We start from the raw sequence: 22,412 nt of genomic DNA on the forward strand, positions 1-22,412 counted from the left end.
CAGTTTTGTATTTTCCCAAGGGTAACAGGAGAAATTGGACCCCAAAAGTTGTTGTACAATGTGTCCTGAGTACGCTGATACCCAATATGTTGGGGTAGACCCCTGTTTGGGCGCACGGTAGAGCTCAGAAGGGAAGGAGCACGGTTTTACTTTTTTAACGCAGAACTGGCTGGAATTGAGATCGGACGCCAAGTCGCGTTTAGAGAGCACCTGATGTGCCTAAACAGTGGAAACCCCCCAATTATAACTGAAACCCTAATCCAAACACACCCCTAACCCTAATCTCAATGGTAACCCTAACTACACTCCTAACCCTGACACGCCCCTAACCCTAATCCCAGCCCTAATCCCAACCCTATTCCCAAACGCAAATACAGTTATATGAAAAAGTTTGGGCACCCCTATTAATCTTAAGCTTAATGTAATAAAAAAAATTGTTTTTTTTGCAACAGCTATTTGAGCTTCATATATCTAATAACTGTTGGACACAGTAATGTTTCTGCCTTGAAATAAGGTTTATTGTACTAACAAAAAATGTGCAATCTGCATTCAAACAAATTTGACAGGTGCATAAGTATGGGCACCCCACCAGAAAAGTGACATTAATTTTTAGTAGATCCTCCTTTTTTTTAAAAAAAAAAAAACAGCCTCTAGTCGCTTCCTGTAGCTTTTAATGAGTTCCTGGATCCTGGATGAAGGTATTTTTGACCATTCCTCTTTACAAAACAATTCCAGTTCAGTTAAGTTTGATGGTCTCTGAGCATGGACAGCCCTCTTCAAATGATCCCACAGATGTTCAATGACATTCAGGTCTGGGGACTGGGATGGCCATTCCAGAACAGTGTAATTGTTCCTCTGCATGAATGCCTGAGTAGATTTGGAGCGGTGTTTTGGATCATTGTCTTGCTGAAAGATCCATCCCCTGCGTAACTTCAACTATGTCACTGATTCATGAACATTATTGTCAAGAATCTGCTGATACTGAGAGGAATACATGCGTCCCTCAACTTTAACAAGATTCCTGGTGCCGGCATTGGCCACACAGCCCCAAAGCATGATGAAACCTCCACCAAATTTTACTGTGGGTAGCAAGTGTTTTTTTTGGAATGCTGTGTTTTTTTGGCCGCCATGCATAATGCCTTTTTGTATGACCAAACAACTCAATCTTAGTTTTATCAGTCCACAGGACCTTCTTCCAAAAAGAATTTGGCTTCTCCAAATGTGCTTTTGCATACCTCAGCCGACTCTGTTTGTGGTGTGCATGCAGAAACGGCTTCTTTCGCATCACTCTTCCATACAGCTTCTCCTTGTGCAAAGTGCATTGTATAGTTGACCGATGCAGTGACACCATCTGCAGCAAGTTGATGCTGCAGCTCTCTGGAGGTGGTCTGAGGATTGTCCTTGACTGATCTCACCATTCTTCTTCTCTGCCTTTCTGATGTTTTTCTTGGCCTGCCACTTCTGGCCTTAACAAGAACTGAACCTGTGTTCTTCCATTTCCTTACTATGTTCCTCACAGTGGAAATTGACAAGTTAAATCTCTGAGACAGCTTCTTGTATCCTTCCCCTGAACAACTATGTTGAATAATCTTTGTTTTCAGATCATTAGGCAGTTGTTTTGAGGAGCCCATGATGCCACTCTTCAGAGGAGATTCAAACAGGAGAACAACTTGCAAGTGGCCACTTTAAGTAGCTTTTCTCATGATTGCATACACCAAGGTATGAAGTTCAAAGCTCAATGAGGATAGAAAACCAAAAAAAGTGCTTTAGTAAGTCAGTAAAAAGTAGGTAGGAATATTTAAAACAAGAAAATGATAAGGGTGCCCATACTTACGCATTTGTCAAATTTTGTTTGAATGCAGATTGCACATTTTCTGTTAGTACAATAAACCTCATTTCAAGGCAGAAACATTACTGTGTCCAACAGTTATTAGATATATGAAACTGAAATAGCTGTTGCAAAAAAAACAATTTTTATCAAACATTAAGCTTAAGATTAATAGGGGTGCCCAAACTTTTTCATATAACTGTATAATCCAAACCCTAACCCTAACTTTAGCCCCAACCCTAACTTTAGCCCCAACCCTAACCCCAACCCTAACCCTAGCTCTAACCCTAGCCCTAACCCTAATGGGAAAATGGAAATAAATACATTTTTTTATTTTTTTTATTTTTCCCTAACTAAGGAGGTGATGAAGGGGGGTTTGATTTACTTTTATAGCGGGTTTATTATCGGATTTTTATGACTGGTAGTTGTCACACACTAAAAGACGCTTTTTATTGCAAAGAATATTTTTTGCGCTACCACATTTTAAGAGCTATAATTTTTCCATATTTTGGTCCACAGAGTCATGTGAGGTCTTGCTTTTTGCGGGACGAGTTGACGTTTTTATTGGTAAAATTTTCGGGCACGTGACATTTTTTTGATTGCTTTTTTTGTTCCGATTTTTGTGAGGCAGAACGACCAAAAACCAGCTATTCATGAATTTCTTTTTTTTGGGGGGGGGGGAGCGTTTATACCGTTCCGCATTTGGTAAAATTGTTAAAGCAGCTTTATTCTTCGGGGCAGTACAATTACAGCGATACCTCATTTATATCATTTTTTTGGCACTTTTATGCGATAAAAACTATTTTATAGAAAAAATAATTATTTTTGCATCGCTTTATTCTGAGGACTATAACTTTTTTATTTTTTCGCTGATGATGCTGTATTGCGGCTCGTTTTTTGCGGGACAAGATGATGTTTTCAGCGGTACCATGGTTATTTATATCCGTCTTTTTGATCGCGTGTTATTCTACTTTTTGTTTGGCGGTATGATAATAAAGCGTTGTTTTTTGCCTTGGTTTTTTTTTTTCACTGAAGGGGTTAACTAGTGGGATAGTTTTATAGGACGGGTTGTTACGGACGCGGCAATACTAAATATGTGTACTTTTATTGTTTTGTTTTTTATTTAGATAAAGGAATGTATTTATTGCAGCAATTTTATTATTTATTTAGGATTTTTTTTTCACACATGTAAAAAAAAATTTTCCTACTTTTTTACTTTGTCCCGGTGGAGGGGCATCACATTTTATTGACTGATCGCTGATCTGACACTTTGCTGTGCACTGTGTCAGATCAGCGATCACACAGGCACAGCAGGGACGCTTACCAGCACTTGCTCTGAGCAGGCTCTGGTAAGCCACCTCCCTGCAGGACCCGGATGCAGCCCCGTGGCCATTTTGGATCCGGGCCTGCTGCAGGGAGGAGGAGGTAAGAGACCCTCGCGTTGCTCCAAGGGTCTCAGGGAAACACGCAGAGAGCCCCCTCCCTGCGCGATGCTTCCCTATACCGCCGGAACACTGTGATCATGTTTGATCGCAGTGTGCCGGGGGTTAATGTGCCGGGGGCGGTCCGTGACTGCTCCTGGCACATAGTGCCGGATGTCAGCTGCGATAGTCAGCTGACACCCGGCTGCGATCGGCCACACTCCCCCCGTGAGGGCGGCTGATCGCTCTGGACGTACTATTCCGTCCTTGGGAAGTAGGGCCCACCCCACATGGACGGAAGAGTACGTCTAATGGCAGAAAGGGGTTAAATTTCAGAAATGTATTTTTCTACATTTTCAGCTGCTTGGTTATTATTCTAACAGATGAAAATGAAAAATGAGATGGAAACATTTAGATTTTTCATTTCTATAGCATCAGAATAATTCTGAACACTAAGGCTATGTGCACACGATGCGTTTTTGATGCGCTTTCACAACTTTTTTTACGCGCGTCAATGCTCCAAAAACGCAATGGAATAGTAAAGTAAGGTAATTCAATGACAATCCTGAAGTGTTGTGCACATGATCCATAAATTTCCAGAGAATTTGTGCGTGTCAGTCCATCTGTGTTTGTCTGTGTGTCTGTGTGTGTACCCATGCGACGTGTGTACCTAGGCGTCATCTGATGGGAATACTACTCCCATCCAGCTATGTGTTTTGTCACATATAACAGACAGCATGAGTCGATGATGGGAGAATAGTCTCATCATCCAGCACCTGTGTTCAAATGTAAAAAAAATCAAAACATTTACATATTCTCAGACAAAATACATACTCACCGAACACCTAATCCCAATGTCCGTGTCTCCTGCAAACAATCAAAAATAGTAAACCAACATATATTCATCTTTCCGCCGTAGTCCATTTAATATCGAGTGTCCCACATCCATGTCACCCGACTGTCGGTGATACACTGACAGGAGGTGATCACTTCCACAGTGTATCACTGAGCCGCCGTGAGAGTTCACCGGAGTTCATCAGCTGATCAGCTCCGGTGTTCTCACTTAAGGCACCGAAGCGTGGGAAAGTTCTCACACAGCAGTAGTGCCGTAAGTGAGAGCACGCATATGGGAGGTGGAGCCGCATATTCATTACTGTAATGAGCTGTACCATGTGACCGCTCAGTACAGGAAAAAGCTACGGCGCCGAGGAAAAGACGTGCAGGGACCGCACCAGGAGCTGGTGAGTATAATTAGACAGCCCCATCTCCCGCTCTCCTGCCGACCCCTGGGTATGACTCGAGTATAAGCCGAGGGGGATTTTCAGCCCCAAAAAATGGGCTGAAAATCTCGGCTTATACTCGAGTATATACGGTAAGCAAAAATGTCAGCCTTTAGATTGGAAAGCTGGTAGAGACATACCCCAAAACACTTGCAGCAGGAATTGCAGCTATAGTTGTTCCTATAGTTGTTGATTTAGGGGGTGCTGAATACAAACACATGTCACAATTTTCTGATTTATATTTTTTTCCGATATTATAAAAACCATGTATCATTTGCTTTACAGTTCACAAATGCTTGCTACTTTGTATTGGTGTATCACGTAAAATCAAAATAAAAAATATTTAAATTTGTGGGTGTAATGTGAAAATATGTAGAAAAGTTCAAAGGGTATGGATAGTTTTTCAAGGAACTGTAATTGTGCACACATTGTATATAAGATATAAGAAGTCCTGTCTATTTTTCCAAGAAAAATAGAAAAATATACCTTATCGGAGAATTATGCTTCTTTCTCCCTCCATTTACACTTTTTCTCTCATGCCTGCCCCCTGAAGTTGTCTTCAACTCTGAAAAAATAGCTCAACTTCATCTTGCTCAGACAATATGGATTGCCTGCTTAATAAAAATACACCACCTATTATACCCTATGGAAAGAGAACAGTGGAGGAGGACTGAGGAGCACAATGAAGACACAAACAGAATGAGATACAGAAACATTGTGCTGAGCTTTCTAACAAGTCTTTTATATAATTTCAGAGCTGGATTTATAACTACACAGCTTTGTACTGTTTTATAATCTCCTCCATGCTTCTGATGCTTCTTTCTGTTTACTAAAAAGGAGTGAAGAGCAGAAACTACTCTGTGTGAGTGAGACATAGCAGTAAGGGTATGTGCAAACGTTCGGGTTTTTTTGCTTTTTTTTCGCGATAAAAACGCTATAAAAATGCATTAAAAACGCAGACATACGCATCCTATCATTCAGAATGCATTCTGCAATTTTTGTGCACATGATGCGTTTTTTTTCCACGAAAAAAACGCATCCCGGTAAAAAAAGCTGCATGTTCATTAATTTTGCGGATTTTTCGCATTTTTCCTGCTATTTAATGCATTGGGAAAAAACGCACAAAAACGCGCAAAAAACGCGTCTGGTTTTTGTCAGGAAATTTCTGCAAGAAATCCTGACATGTGCACATAGTCTAACTGTCTCCACCCATCAGCTCAGGGTGAACTGTAAATTAAGAGATAGAACTTGCAGAGGGTAAAACTGGTGAAAATTCAGAATACAAGTCTTCTAATAGCCAGAAATAGTGTTATTCCCCAAGTACGCACACAGCACAGTTCATTCAGAAACGTTACTTCAAAGTTTCATATATAATTTGCTATATAACTTAAGGTTGTTAATATGGACCACCTACCTGACAACGATGCAACATGGATGGCATGTGTGTGATTTCCATTTGAAGCACAGACCCTATGTTTAATCCACCAATTGGACTAAACATGGAGATAATTCAGACAAGTGAAAAAGCCCATAGACTATAATGGGTAGATGTTCTATCCATCCAAAAAACAAATAGAACATTTACATGAAAACCGCACATGTGACTAAAGTCTCAAGAAAAGTCTCTATAGAAAATCCCTAAAAGACACAAGAGGTAATAAATGATTTTATTGATCCTTGATTAATATCTCATAAAAAGTATATTTCAGCAATCACTTGTTGCCTGTTTTCATGGTAAATACTAGCATTTCCTTTTTTTCTAAAGGTTTTTACACTGGTGATATAGAAAACATGTGGACATGATCAGAGACAGGCAGCTCAACACTGAATTGTAGCCTTAGCTATTAGCATCCTATTATTAGAATGCAATCCACAATTGTTGTGCACATGTTGTCATTTTTGTCCCGCAAAAAAAAAAAAGCATCGCGGAAAAAAAATGCAGCATGTTCATTAATTTTGCGGAAAATCTCTGGATTTGCCACTATATAATATAGTAGTGGAAAGCTCTGGAAAAATCCGCATAAAAAACGTGATAAAAATGCGATAAAAATACGAGCGGATTTCTTGCAGAAAAAGTCCGGTTTTGTTCAGGAAAATTCTGCAAAGAATCCTGAACGTGTGCACATAGCCTTGCAGTGCTTATCCAAGATTAGGAAAAAATGCTAAGTGACTGAGGACAGTCTGTAATACTAATGTACCGCCAATTGAAAATTGTGGTGCTGCTTCCGAAAAAAATTCCTCTTTTCTATTCACAGCAAACACATTGTTAACCTTAAACTAATTCTGCTGGATTTCCTAGGGTATCGAGTTGCTCAAATGTAAGAAAATACAGAGGAATAGCATGGTAGAATGGGGATTCTGAACCCATCATGATTTAAAGGTGTATGTATTTAGTGCACAATCTTCACTCGTGTCAGTGGCAAAGGTTTCCATAACACGGCAGCACGGATTGCCACACTAATAACTCCTGCCTATTGTCTTCACAGTAGACATACATACCGTAATTATCTTTTTTAAGGACTACAAAGGTCTTCTGTTTTAATATAAGAATAGATTATGGAGAACAAGGGTTAGCTAGCAGAGCAAAAACCAATTATATGTGCATTTCTCTAAGGGTTATACAGAATGTGAAAATGTCAAGCCACTTTTTAGAAGAGAAACTTTTCATTCATTATGGACTTCTTCAAACTCCCCAATAAAAATACAGTCAAGTGCCGTATTTGCCATGAAGTTCCCAAATAAGAAAACCTGTTTCCTAGGGAAATCTGAAAATAAGTGCTAAATGGGGGAAGATAAGCAGTTTAATCTAAGTTGATGGCCGTGTTATTAGCATGATAGAGGAAAATAAAGTCAATCAACCTGGTGCGCTTCATGTAAAGTGTCGCGGGCGTTCTGCACTGAATACTTCCAGCACCTCTTATCTACTGTTCATTGATGGCTTCAGCATCTAACCAGGAGAACACTAGAGAAAAGGAGGCAGGTGAATCTGAGCTTTAAGGTACCTTCACACTAAACGACGCTGCAGCGATCCAGACAACGATCCGGATCGCTGCAGCATCGCTGTTTGGTCGCTGGGGAGCGGTCACACAGACCGCTCTCCAGCGACCAACGATGCCGGTAACCAGGGTAAACATCGGGTTACTAAGCGCAGGGCCGCGCTTAGTAACCCGATGTTTACCCTGGATACCATCCTAAAAGTAAAAAAAACAAACTCTTCATACTTACCTTCCCCTGTCTGTCCCCGGCGCTGTGCTTCTCTGTACTGGCTGTGAGCACAGTGGCCGGAAAGCAGAGCGGTGACGTCACCGCTCTGCTTTCCAGCCGCTGTGCTCACAGTGAGTGCAGGAAAGCACAGCGCCGAGGGACAGACAGCCGAAGGTAAGTATGAAGCGTTTGTTTTTTTTACTTTTAGGATGGTATCCAGGGTAAACATCGGGTTACTAAGCGCGGCCCTGCGCTTAGTAACCCGATGTTTACCCTGGTTACCAGCGAAGACATCGCTGAATCGGTGTCACACACGCCGATTCAGCGATGTCTGCGGGAGAGCCAGCGACCAAAGAAAGTGCTGGCCCTCTAGCCCCGACCAACGACATCACAGCAGGATTCTGATCGCTGCTGCGTGTCACACTGAACGATATCGCTAGCCAGGACGCTGCAACGTCACGGATCGCTAGCAATATCGTTTAGTGTGAAGGTACCTTTAGTTTAGTCAAAGGTCCTGGTGGGCAGTGTGTGGCAAGTTCTGGGCTCTGTCTGTCATTTCTGTGTTTTCTGCTCACTAAACCTTCTACAGCTGTCCTCCATCCCCAATAACTTTGTACTGCTACAGCATGCCGAGCTCAGGTTAGAGCAGCCTACTGTCTATTATATAAGTCTGTAATTTAACATGATGAGGCAGTATCACTTACATTATTATGGGGCACTGTGGCTTAAATTGTAAGAAGGAAATGCATCTGGCAAAGTAAGAGAACCAGTGCTGTGGTAAACTGTGACTTGCATAATGAGGAGAACGTCTGTGGCCGGTATAGTGAGCATCCAATTCTGGGTGGAAAAAGGGCACCATTGCTGACACAGTGTGTAGGCACTCTGGATGGCATAAGTGGGTATTCTAGTTTGAGTACATCACCGTGACCACACAATATGAACTAATTATTACCCATATGAGATATACAGTTAGATTACTTTTTTTTCTATTTTATAGTTGAACTATTTTTGCATTCTAAATTGAATTCGTACACCTAGTAACTTGAATAAATACCGTAACTGCATTAAAATCTGCACTGTAAGCAGCTATTCATACAACGCTATACATTGGCCATCTGGGCTTTTCATTTGGGGTTAAGATTTGACATGTACAGTATTGTTCAAAAGTTTTAGACAGGCGTGACAAAAAAAATGTTAATAGTTTATTTCTAATACGGTAATTAAATGAACAAAAGAGAAATCTGAATCAAAAAAATATTTGGTGTAACTACCGTTTGCCTTCAAAACAATATACATAAACCCAGACTCATGGTAACGGGTGGCCCAGGAATAAATCCCGGCCCCTCTAGCTACAACTCCCAATGCATCATATACAAAAAACAGGAGGAAAACAGGGAGTGTTTTATAAAAATAGTACAAAGTTTTATTACAGATATACAATAAACCACATACATTTAAAAACAGATACAGATACCAAGAGGGAACCTCAAGCACACCGGACCGGAATAGTACAAAACAACCTATAATGCATAGTGATGTACTCCACAAATGAAGGATCAGTAACCTCCAAAAGGAGCCCCCGCCACAGACTGTATCATCTGCCCATATAACTCATGTATACCAGTAATCAATCTGACCTTAATTCATGTAAGTTAGGCTAGGGAACAATCTAGGAGGGGGTTAATGTGAGGAGAGTGGAGAGGCATAAGTAACCAGCTCAATAGTGTCAAAAGAAGCCCCACCAAAAGACACTGCTCACAACCGGTTCTTACCACAGGTGCTGAGGAGCCCTGGAATCGGGCAATGCCCCCGACGCGCGTTTCGCTGTAAGTCCGCTCACTTGAAAAAGCTAATTCTGTTGTTTTCCATTTTGGAAGGTGTACAGCAGGGGTGGGGAACCTCAGGCCCCTGGGAAGTTTACAGTGAGTTCCGTGGATTTAAGCTGTGTTTTGATGGCTGCCTGTCTTTTAATTTCTTTTTGGTCTGCGGACGCAAACATGTGCACACATGATTCACTACTGCACGCTGCAATGATAGTGTTAGGTGTCGAGTTCCCCCTTCTGAACAGGGGAAATCTCGAACCATCTCCGCTGCGGTCTCCCATTCTTCTCCAGCCGCAGTCTCAGCGGAGACGTCTGTCCCAGCATCTGACTCAGGCTGATACTGGGCGAGTGGTTACTACTGTTCTTCCAGGCTCTGCCTTTGTAGCAAGCGCAGATCAGCAGCGAGCAGATGTTTCTGGGACTAAGTCCTGCTTTTCCCATACTGGGCATGTCTACGGGGCGACCTACCATTGGAGGTCGGGGGTCACATGCGCAGGTCCTGAAGCGGTTCCTGTTGGACTACTAGGAAGGTCTTTGAGTGCCAAAACTATAAAAGGTTCGCATGGCCTCAAGGCCATGCGCTAGTATCAAACCTATGTTATGAGCTCAGTGCCAGTGTGGTCATGGTTGTATGTGGTCAGGGTTTGGCTGAAATAAGCCCCAAGAATACCGGCTACTCCGAGGCTCTGTAATGCCCCAGCCGTTTTCCAAGACTTTGTAAATGATATCTATCGGGATATGCTCTCCACCTCGGTCGTAGTTTATCTGGATAATATTCTCATCTACTCTCCAGATATTGACTCCCACCGGAGAGATGTTTGCAGAGTCTTCGACCTCTTACGAACAAATTCCCTCTACGCCAACTTGGAGAAATGTGTATTTGAGCAGGAGTCCTAACCTTTCCTGGGCTATATCATCTCCGCCCAGGGATTTGCTATGGATCCTGCCAAACTACAGGCTGTGATGGACTGGCAAAAACTCCATTCTCTTAAAGCGGTGCAGCGCTTTATGGTGTTCATTAACTATTATCGCCAGTTCATCCCTCATTTCTCAACTTTGGTTGCTCCCTTGGTAGCCCTCACCAAGAAGGGAGCAAATCCCAAATTGCGGTCTGAGGAGGTCTCCAAGGCCTTCACTTCTATTAAATCTCATTTTGCTAGCACTCCCATCCTACATCACCCTGATATAAATAAGCCACTTATAATGGAGCTGGATGCCTCATCCGTTGGTGCTGGAGCAGTCCTCTTCCAAAAGGATGCTCGAGGTCGGAAGCATCCTTGCTTCTTCTTTTCCAAGACCTTCACACTAGCGGAGAGAAATTATTCCATCAGGGACAGGGAGTTGCTAGCAATGAAGTTGGCCATCTCAGAGTGGAGTCATCTTTTGGAGGAGGCTCGCTTTCCTTCCAAGTATTCACAGACCACAAGAATTTGGTCTATTTACAGACAGCCCAGTGGTTAAATTCTTGCCAGGCCAGATGGACCTTGGTCTTCTCCTGGTTCCATGTCAACCTCCATTTTCTTTCCCGGGAGAAGAACATTCGTGCCGATGCTCTCTCTCGCTCCGCTGTATCATCTGAGGAGGAGGAAGAGGAGCCACGGCTTATTGTCCCTTCTGAGAGCCTGAGATTGTGGCCCCGGTTTCGCTAGAATCTGTGCCTCCGGGCAAGACTTTTTTACCATCAAGTTTGCATCCGGAGGTTCTCTCTTGGGCTCACTCGTCCAGGGTGGGTGGACATTTTGGGACCAAAAGGACATCTGAGCTACTGGCGAGGACATACTGGTGGCCGCATATGGCCTGTGACGTCGCAGACTATGTTCGGGCGTGTGTCTCCTGTGCCAAAAACAAGTCTCCTTGTCAACGGCCAGCTGGGTTGCTTCACCCCCTGCCGGTGACGGGCAGGCCCTGGGAGATGGTCGGGATGGATTTTATGGTGGGCTTACCCAAGTCTCGTAGTTGCATCATTATTTGGGTGATCACCGACCATTTTTCCAAAATGGTGCATTTGGTGCCTCTTCCACGGCTACCTTCTGCACGGGCTCTGGCGGCGTTGTTTATCAAATATATCTTTTGCCTACATGGTATGCCGGACAAAACTGACAGTGACCGGGGTCCCCAGTTTGCGTCTCGATTCTGGAGAGAGCTTTGTCGTCTACTCAGCATTGAGTTGAATCTCTCCTCAGCATATCATCCCGAAACGAATGGGTTGGTAGAGAGGGCCAACCAGACACTGGTCACATATATACGACATTCTGTTTCTGCCAAGCAGGATGATTGGGCATCCTTGCTACCGTGGGTGGAGTTTGCGCTTAACAACGCCATAGCCGACTCCACCGGTCAGACTCCTTTCCTCCTTAATTACGGCCAGCATCCACGGGTTCCTGTACCTATGCCCGTGTCTTCCGCTGACTCCAGGGTGGCAGACTGGGCTGTGGAGGCATGGGACATTTGGGACCGCACTCAGGGTGCCATCCGGGCCTCCAAAGAGCGAATGAGGTCCTCCGCCGATGCACATCGGCGCCCTGGTACGACCTTTGCTCCTGGCGACTTAGTGTGGCTCCTTGCCTGTAACATCAGGCTACGAGTTGAGTCCACTAAGTTACCCCCTTTTATAAGTATTTACTTATCTTTCTCACTAAATCATTTAGCAATAGTCATAGCACTAAGCTCCCTGTCTACAGGTACTTATGGTAGGGTCTTTACCAGTTTAGTGTTGTTTCTAATAAGTTTTACTCTGTATACATTGTACATGTGTACTGGAAACACTTTCAGAAACATTCTGTTTTTCTTATGTATATGTTTTTAATAATTATAACTTTCTTAACTACATTTAAATAAAATGTTATATTTTATGAGACCCATTTTGCACTCTTCTTTTCTCATGTTGGCTTATACTCCAGCCCTGGTGTCTCCTAGATGTGTTGTATGTACAGCTGTCTTGGTGTCTCCAATGCAGGGGCATAACTACAACAGGTGCAGGGGTTGCAATCGCACCCGGACCCTGGAGCCTAGGGGGCCTAAAAGTCCCTTTGGCCTATAGAAAAAGACTATTGCTATTAAAGATTTTAAATATTTGGGGGCCTTGTTGGAGCTTTCGCATGAGTTTCAAGTTACGCCACTGCTCCAATATATTGTATATATAGCAGTCTCGATGTCTCCTATGTGATGTAAACAGCTCTCCCAGTGTCTCCTATATGATGTATATAAAGCATTCTCAGTGTCTCTTATATTGTGTATACTGCAGATCTTCCACTGCTTGCGTTCTATAAATGTAATGTGAGAAGTGATGAATTTCCCACTGGAGGAGACATGCAGTGTAATATACATCTGTGTTCGATACAACTTACTGCTGTGAGTTATTTTCAAAACTTATAGCAACGTGTTGCCTGTGCTCCAGAATGACACAAACCTGGAATAGTTATGAGCAGCAGCATCCATACCACCTAACATCACAGATGCCCAAAGAGGATCAGCTCCAGCCATCACATTAGGGGTGAATTAATTAAATGCTTGACCAAATAGAGTATAGTAATTTTCAAGTTGATAATTCTGGGCCTTGAAGGATGGCATACATATCCAAATATTCCTTGGCAGGAAAAAGGTTCCCCATCCATGATGTACAGAGTCCCATTGCATTACTGGAGTTCAATTAGGCCTCTTTAAGATATCCTTTAGTCAAGCGTTCTCTGTGGTTTTCACAGAAGATCATATACCTATTGTTAATTTTGGGGCTATTCGTTCTTTTACTGACTAGGTAGGTCTGCTATAAAATCTCTGAAACATATTCGATTTGTGTGACAAATGAAAATTACCCATATAAGTTTATGGTTCTGTGAAAACCATGGACCCATTAGTATGCCATCCGTGATTAACGGGTTGTCCACTACCAGGACAAATGCTTCTTGATCTAAAGGCCCTGATAAAATTAAAAAATCTTATACTCACCTCCTGTGCCAGCAATGTTCCTGCAGCGTTGGCACTCGCTATCCCCAGGGCTCCAGTGCTGTTGCTGTGACACGTGACAACAGCGTCCAAGAGGAAGAAGTCCAAGCTGCAACTGATCTCTCACTTCTTCTTTATGTTCAATTCAACAGGAGGTGGAGACAGAAATGTCAGCACTATGGGCGCCGAGTGTGCTCCTCCAATTCTCAGCTCCCCAATCCTACCACTCATTTCCCACCACTGTTGCATTTCTTTTACATTTCTAAACTATGAGGTGATAACTAAATGGAAATTTACTTTCATTATTACAATTTATTTACAAATCAAGTGAAAACAATAACTAATTGATACATGAAATATAAATAAAGTTTGACTTGAGTCATTGCTTGACTAAAAGCGTGAACCTTGTATCGGCGATGTTCATGCAGGTTCAGCATAAATACACTAATTAGCTGTCTTTTCTTGCAGCACATCTATACCTTATCTGCATCCATGGTGACAGAACACTAAGGTGTATTCAGGTTCCACACAATATAACCCTTGCCTTAGAACAGGTAGGGCCACAAGGGAGTGTTAGGTGACTTAATTTACGCATCAGAAGGAGTACTTGTGTAAAATCTATAAGGAAAGCTTCATGAAGATTACTGCGAAAGACTTTGGCTAATTCATCAAAGTTTTCTGGTGTAAAGAGCTACATTTTTGCACAACGTTGATTTTCACTAAATTTTGTGACTTTTGGCACTTTCACACCAGTTTAAAGGTTGTGTCTGGGCAGAGCATGGCTACGACCCAACCATTAAATTCAGCAAAAGTGCTGCCATTTCTTGTGCCAAAAATGTTATTCCAGTCCCTCTGGTGAGGCAAGCAGATGAATTTTGAGCATGTTATTGGTAGCATCCGCCTCAAAAAGAAGCACTGTTTATGTTTTTTATTCACATATTAACCATTATGTTTTTTATACATTAAATGAGTGTGTACTGTATATGCATGTAGTGTGAGTGCTCTCTATGGGATCCAGATCCGTTCTCTTCTCAGTGATGTCACCGCTCTGTAGACTCTCCAAGGTCACGCTACGCTCTTCGTGACCCGAAAATAACTGTTACAATGGCAGCCCATGCAGCGTCAAAATCAGGCTCCAGAGACTTCCATTGCAAAAATCCAATGTAATCTATAGACTTACATTTTAAAAGAGATTTACTACTCATCCATAAACCAGACAATGAGCTGGCTAGTCGCAATTACAGAGACATCACAAAGAAGAGGAAAAGAATGGCGCAGAACACCGGACAGAGTAGTGCTAGGGGAGTATATTAATACATTCACACTATATGAAATGGATTTATACACACATTTAATGGAAAAAAATTATGGAAGTGCTTCTTTAATGAATTTGGTGTATCATATTCCAGCAAACCCTTCATTAAGGCTGGCATATGCAAAGTTTTAATGCCTCGTCCCCTTTGTCTTTCATCTTCGTTAACATGTACATGAATGCCACCTTTTAACTTATTATTCCATGAAAATGGTATCAATGTCCATCAACAGCTAGGTATGCAAAATTGCATATTGAAGTTCGGTATTCATCAGTTTGAAAGTGCATGAGGGTGGAGAATGCACTTCCAGCATCTCAGTCTCATGCTGCGTTCCCTGGTGCTGACAGGTTGCTGGCCATGTACCAGAGCAAATGACCTGTCAATCAGAGGAGGGTGGCCCTAGAAAGGAAGTACAGCATGAGACTGAGGAGCTAAAAGTACATTGTCAGGCTCCAATGCACTTCAGGAATGATGAACTTCAAATCGCAATTTTGCGCTGCTGCACTAAGGCTTTTCGGTCATAAAGGGATCGACTGGCTTATCTTTTAAAGGGCCACACTGTCTTACAAATGGTTTGTGGGGTTAGAAGTTTCTAATAGGTTCCCATTAACTGATGAATCAACTGATCCAAGTGTTGGTTTTCATTAAGAAGACAAAAATAAATGCTCTTTGCTACAGAAGGTACTGACATTCTAACAGTAATCACTATCAATTATGTCTTCATCAAAACACTTGATGACTCAATCTGAATCAGGAAACAGTTCACCTTCTATTCCTTTTATTGAAATATCATTACGATGATACAGAGCTACTTCCTATGATTTACTGTCACACAACCTATGGAATTTTGGTTTCTCAGCACAAAAGGACAACAGAACTACTCTTTTAACTCTTGGGCTTCCTTCCATGTTTTTGTTTTGTAATAACTCACTAAGAAAAAAGTGGTGCGATCTGTATAACCCATTCCTAGAATAAAGTCAGTCTTCTCTAACTGATATGGCTACTAAAGGCTTGAATTCAAATGAACAGGAGGCCATATAACAAACTATTCCATAAACTCCACCAAAATATGATCCACTCTTTGCAGGAAATGTCTTGACTTGGGCTTCATTCAGACGTCAGTCATTTTTCATGCAAGCAAAAGAAGTTTATCAGTAAGTCGTTAGCGTATCAATTTATACCAAAGATTTTCATGTACAGTACAGAGCAAAAGTTTTGACACACCTTCTCATTTAAAGGTTTTTCTGTATTTTCATGACTATGAAAATTGTACATTCACATTGAAGGCAACAAAAAGATGAATTAACACATGTGGAATTATATACTTAACAAAAAAAGTGTGAAACAACTGAAATTATGTCTTATATTCTAGGTTCTTCAAAGTAGCCGCCTTTTGCTTTGATGACTGCTTTGCACACTAGGCATTCTCTTGATGAGCTTCAAGAGGTAGTCACCGGGAATGGTCTTCCAACAATCTTGAAGGAGTTCCCAGAGATGCTTAGCACTTGTTGGCCCTTTTGCCTTAACTCTGAGGTCCAGCTCACCCCAAACCATCTCGATTGGGTTCAGGTCTGGTGACTGTGGAGGCCAGTCATCTGGCGTAGCACCCCATCACTCTCCTTCTTGGTCAAATAGCCCTTACACAGCCTGGAGGTGTGTTTGGGGTCATTGTCCTGTTGAAAAATAAATGATGGTCCAACTAAATGCAAACCGGATGGAATAGCATGCCGCTACAAGATGCTGTGGTAGCCATGCTGGTTCAGTATGCCTTCAATTTTGAATAAATCCCCAACAGTGTCACCAGCAAAGCACCCCCACACCATCACACCTCCTCCTCCATGCATCACGGTGGGAAAAAGGCATGTAGAGTCCATCCATTCACCTTTTCTGCGTCGCACAAAGACACGGTGGTTGGAACCGAAGATCTCAAATTTGGACTCATCAGACCAAACCACAGTTTTCCACTGGTCTAATGTTCATTCCTTGTGTTCTTTAGCCCAAACAAGTCTCTTCTGCTTGTTGCCTGTCCTTAGCAGTGGTTTCCTAGCAGCTATTTTACCATGAAGGCCTGCTGCACAAAGTCTCCTCTTAACAGTTGTTGTTCAGATGTGTCTGCAGCAAGAACTCTGTGTTGCATTGCCTAGTCTCTAATCTGAGCTGCTGTTAACCTGTGATTTCTAAGGCTGGTAACTTGGATTAAATTATCCTCAGAAGCAGAGGTGACTCTTGGTCTTCATTTCCTGGGGCGGTCCACATGTGAGCCAGTTTCTTTGTAGCGCTTGATAGTTTTTGCAACGGCACTTGGGGACACTTACAAAGTTTTCCCAATTTTTTGGACTGACTGACCTTCACTTCATAAAGTAATGATGGCCACTCGTTTTTCTTTACTTAGCTGCTTTTTTCTTGCCATAATACAAATTCTAACAGTCTATTTAGTAGGACTGAAGCTATGTACAGCTGTGTATCCACCAGACTTCTGCATAACACAGCTGATGGTCCCAACCCCATTTATAAGGCAAGAAATCCCACTTATTAAACCTGACAGAGCACATCTGTGAAGTGAAAACCATTTCCGGTGACTACCTCTTGAAGCTCATCAAGAGAATGTCAAGAGTGTGCAAAGCAGTCATGAAAGCAAAAGGTGGCTACTTTGAAGAACCTAGAACATAAGACATATTTTCAGTTGTTTCACACTTTTTTGTTAAGTATATAATTCCACATGTGTTAATTCATAGTTTTGATGCCTTGAGTGTGAATGTACAATTTTCATAGTCATGAAAATACAGAAAGATCTTTAAATGAGAAGGTGTGCCCAAACTTTTGGTCTGTACTGTATATATATATATATATATATATATATATATATATATATATATTGCAAAGCTTTTATTAAATAATGTTAATCACAAACAGCACATGGATGCCACACTGATGCCATCCATATGATTTTCATGGACCCATAGACTTGTATGGGTAATTTTGATCCAATATGTCGATCGGCATGTCTTCATTATAATTTGTGGACACAATGGGTTATAAAAAACACGAACATGTGGACAGCTTCATAAACTATAATGTGTACGTGTTTTATCGGTGAAACCCAAAGATAGAACAAGTACGTGAAGAACGAATATCTCAATGAGGCCTTCTTGAGGGATATCTCAAAAAAGGTTGGGGTAGGCAAATATTTTTCCCGTTTTATGTACGGTAAGTTTTGTGGTATGACTGTGTTTCAATTCATCACCACTGTGACAATTTTATTAACCCTTAACAATGAAATATATAATATTGCTGTATATAATATACAATTATATGAAGCATTGGTATTCCTGAGAACAGAATAGCTAGGCTTTCAGACTGATTTTGATACATGTTACATACACTGATTCATTGTAGAATCTCTCACAACAGGGAAGAGATCACTGCTGCTATTTAGTGCAAACACATTGCCTAGGCTGGATACCATTGTGTCACCAGTAAGCTGTAAGAAGTAGGAGGTCTGCAGTGGTCTTCAAAATCTGGAAGCACACTTTCATCTACTTATGTTCTGGTCACATGTCCATTTGGACATTCTGTTTCTTGCTATATTTTAAAAACAAACAGAATATGTGATCTGCATGCAAACAGAGGAAAGGAGCGCCACTTATTATTTATTATGAGGTTTATTTGGTGTTTGCGCTTTATAGAATGGAGAAAAGTGTCCTGCATTCAGAACTTTTTTCCCCCATTCTAAAAAACAAACACCAGACGAACCCCACAATAATCATTAGAAGCCATCTGCGTTGGTGTTCATAATTGAAGCAACAGATCACACATTCCTAAAGTAAACAGGAATTAAAGGAGTTGTCCATTTTAAAATTAAAAATCTGCAGTGACTCTGTGTGACAGCTGACTTGTGAATCCTCCAAGCACAAGCACTGTGTGATTTGAGGATTCGCTGTTCTCTGCCCCGGGAATGGTGGTCAGGTATGTGATATGCATGCTCCGATACAGCTGACTGCATTGATGGGAGAAGGAGCGTTATGCTCCCTCTCCCATCATCCCCAGTCAGCATCTGAGGTCACTGACACTGACAGGGGTCACGATGACGTCACTGCTCAGCTCCCGCTGTCCGGAGATGCGCAGGCGCTCAGAGCAGTGGAGGAACCAGGAGGAATAGAGGAGAGTATATATTTATTTTTTATGGGGGCTGCCTTATACTACAGAGTTTGCCTATGGGGGGGACTTCCTTATACTATAGAGTCTACCTATGGGAATTGCCTTATACTACAGAGTCTGCCTATGGTTGCTTCCTTATACTACAGAGTCTGCCTATTGGGGCTGCCTTATGCTATAGAGTCTGCCTATGGGGGTGCATTATACAATAGAGTAGGCCTATGGGGAGTACATTACACTATATTGAGGACTATCTGGTACATTATACTATATGGAGGCTATCGAGGTGGCCATCATACAATGTGGAGATTACAGTGAGGGGGACATCATACAGTGTTGGAGTCATAAAACAGTTTGGGAGATACTAAGGGGTCAGTATACTGTGTGGGTGGTACTATACAGTGGGGGGGATTTTACTGTGAATAAGAGAGCATCATACTATGTATAGGGGAGCTGTACAGGGGGGAGATTCGGGACATTAATAAAAGTAAAGTGGGCACTTATTGTTATAGGGGAACTCAGGTTACTGTGACTATTAAAGGGGCACACAGGGCAATGTTACTTTCTATGGGGGCAAAATATGGGCACTGTTTTCTAGGGAACTTACACCCAGTATTACTATATTATAGAGGGTTGCTTTAGAATTTAGAAGGCACAGAGAACCACAGAGCAGATGCAGTAATAGGGACATATACAGCAGCAACGGCTCAATGTTGGGAAATCAGCAGGATAAGCAGTTTGTACAGGTTGGGAATATCTGGTATCTGGTATCTACCACTGACCATATGGCGGTAATATCCATGTTGGTCTTTGTATAGAGATTATTTTCAGTAGCAGCGCGATCATCTGCTGAGGTTCTCCTCCACTATTAGGGTGCATCACCCAGTTGTAATCACGGTTACCTGGTTAGGGGCCCACTGAGAAGTTTCGCCCCGCCCACCCACCCTCCCCCCCGAAACGAAACCCTAGCTACACCTCTGGCTGTAGGTCATCAGAATGATTTATGATGGTTTTCCAATGTGTCCATAAAAAATATTGACTGTCCATTTTTTGATAAGCTGTTCAGAAAAAAATAAAAAGACAAGTTGGCAACTCTACATATGACATGTGCTGCACACAAACCAACAGATTCAATATTCAATATTTATCTTCGTGCAAGTGACATTTTTGGGACATCACCACACTATGCTGGGAAGATCTTTTGGATAAGTCCTGTACTCATTACCATACGACCCATGCTTCATACACACAGACATTTACTGTGCCTTGGCTCCCCCGGGCAGTCAGTCCTACCCTTTACCAAGCCGTAAAGTAAAGGGCAAACATAAATAAGCAGTTCTACTAATATTTGTAAGCAGAGACATCCACCAGTTATCAAAATCTTACTTTTTTTTCTTCTATGCTTTTGTTCTCATTTTACGAAAAACAATATACAATTATTATGATAACAGCACATAAGTGCAACAAACAAACAAAAGAAAAAAATTAACAATCAGATAGACCAGAGTCTCAAACAACAAGGAGCAACAAAATCTGACTCTCTACAGTCTACACCATTTCAGTGAAGGCTTTGGGTGCCATGTTTTGATACTGGTAACGGAGTAGTGGATTAAGCTCATAGAAATAACAAGTGCTGATCCAGTAATCTGGTCTCTGAGTGGTGCTGGCCATGTAGCTGGGCGCTCATGTAGACGTTTGGGCCCACCGGGCATTACAAGTAGAGTTGAGCGAATTTGTTCGGATTCGGTTCCGAATACGATCGGCACCCAATATTGTTTTTTGCAATACTTGCAGAACACAGCCGAACATCAGTGGGAGTAGAAATGACCGAATATGTTCGGAACCGATCATCAAACATACATTTGGCATGAATAGGGTTCGAATATGACCCAAATATGGTAAATTCAGATTCGGCGACCAAATCTGAATATATTCGCTCAACTCTAATTCCAAGTTAGGCATAGCTGGCATTACAACTTTCTATTAGCGTAAAATGAACACTCCTTAATCTAATTCTTCAGTGTTATCAGCACAAACTACTGCATAACTACTGGTACCAGCTCCTCTCTGCTACATCAGCACCACAAGTCACAGCAAGTACAGAAGTATAGCCAAGCCCCAGTATCAGTGTGATGCTTTACTTTACAGTCATCCATTGGAGCCATAATACCAGAATCTGGCCCTGGCATGGCACCTTACAGCCAGGGCTGGCATCCCTGGCAGAGTTGGCACTGGGATCTGAATTGTTACTGGTCACTGGAGATTGTGTGCAATGAGGGAGCACCTGCCTGGGGCCTGGGCATCAGGGTAATAAGAGCAGCAGACAGGGCCGGATGGAGAGGGCTGCCAGCCAGCAGACCGTCCCTAATGCCAGTCACTACCCCCCGAGGAAAGCTCTCCTCAGCTGTGAAAGCGCAGCGATCGATCAGGGAGAATGAATGTGCTCAGTGGGCACCGACATCGCGCACGTCCATTACTGAACTTCCTCTGGGCATTGCATAGGGCACAGTGCACACGATGGCAGGTTATCGCTGACTGCAATCAGCAGCGCTGTCATTAAACTTCCCATTCCACGGCTCGTACGTGGGCGTCAGAGCGGGGACAGAACACGGGGGACGTGACTGCACAGCTTAGCTGAATTAAAGAGATTACTGCAAAATGCATCTGTTGCCTTGCAGCACATCAGCCCCGAAGGGCGAGAATGCCCTGCGCTGACAGACTGCCATCTTACCTGCACTGGTGCTCCTCTCTGCTGCCAGGGAAGATGCTGCTGCTTGTGCTGCTGGGTGTAGATGCTGCTCTGTCCTCCTGAGCGCTCCCTCCGCCGCCTCTGCAGCCTCAGCTCAGACCAGCGGCATCTCCGGCGCGCTCCCTCCAGGACGTGCACGCGTTATCTGCCAGGCTCGCTCCCGTGCGCGTGCGCGTTCTGTGGCTGCGCGAGCTGGCAGCACATCATTCCCTCACCTCAGGAAAGCGCGGGAACTCCTGCAGACCTGCACGGTGATGTCTACAGTTAGCATTCTAGTGTGAGTGGCTAGCAGACTTATTAATGAAATCCCAAGTCGCCAAGCAACAGCATCCACGGACTCAGAGAATTAAGTACTCCATCTCCGCACCTATGTAACGTGGCGACGGGCTGTGTTCGTGGGCGAGGTACTCGGTTTTTTCCACGCCCTGACACGCTACATGACGATGGGGTCCCGGGTGGGTGTTTGGACTTTTCCCCTTCAGTGAACACCGTAACAAAAACGAGGCAAAAAATATACTTTATCATGATACCGCCGAAGAAAAAGTGGAATAAAACGTGATCAAAAGGATGAATTTAACCCCTTTACCCCCCAAGAGTGGTTTGCACGTTAATGACCGGACCCATTTTTACAATTCTCACCACTGGCTCTTTATGAGGTTAGAACTCTGGAACGCTTCAACGGATCCTGATGATTCTG

The 22,412-nt window shown here is 42.7% G+C and overlaps 1 protein-coding gene across 17 annotated transcripts in view; it reads right to left on the bottom strand.

Moving 5' to 3' along the window:
* Nucleotides 1-21,828, bottom strand: part of NRCAM (neuronal cell adhesion molecule) — a 377,012-nt gene extending 355,184 nt beyond the window's left edge. For 10 of the 17 annotated variants that reach the window (XM_069764778.1, XM_069764765.1, XM_069764768.1 and 7 more), the window contains exon 1: nt 21,698-21,791. The gene's annotated coding sequence lies outside the window, so the exon portion shown is untranslated. Of the gene's footprint in view, nt 1-21,697 lie in introns of all 17 variants that reach the window. The other 7 variants (XM_069764771.1, XM_069764766.1, XM_069764763.1 and 4 more) reach the window with 3 other exon arrangements.
* Between the last annotated feature and the right edge of the window lie 584 nt (nt 21,829-22,412).

This window comes from Ranitomeya imitator, chromosome 4, assembly GCF_032444005.1.
Source record: "Ranitomeya imitator isolate aRanImi1 chromosome 4, aRanImi1.pri, whole genome shotgun sequence".
Lineage (NCBI taxonomy): Eukaryota > Metazoa > Chordata > Amphibia > Anura > Dendrobatidae > Ranitomeya > Ranitomeya imitator.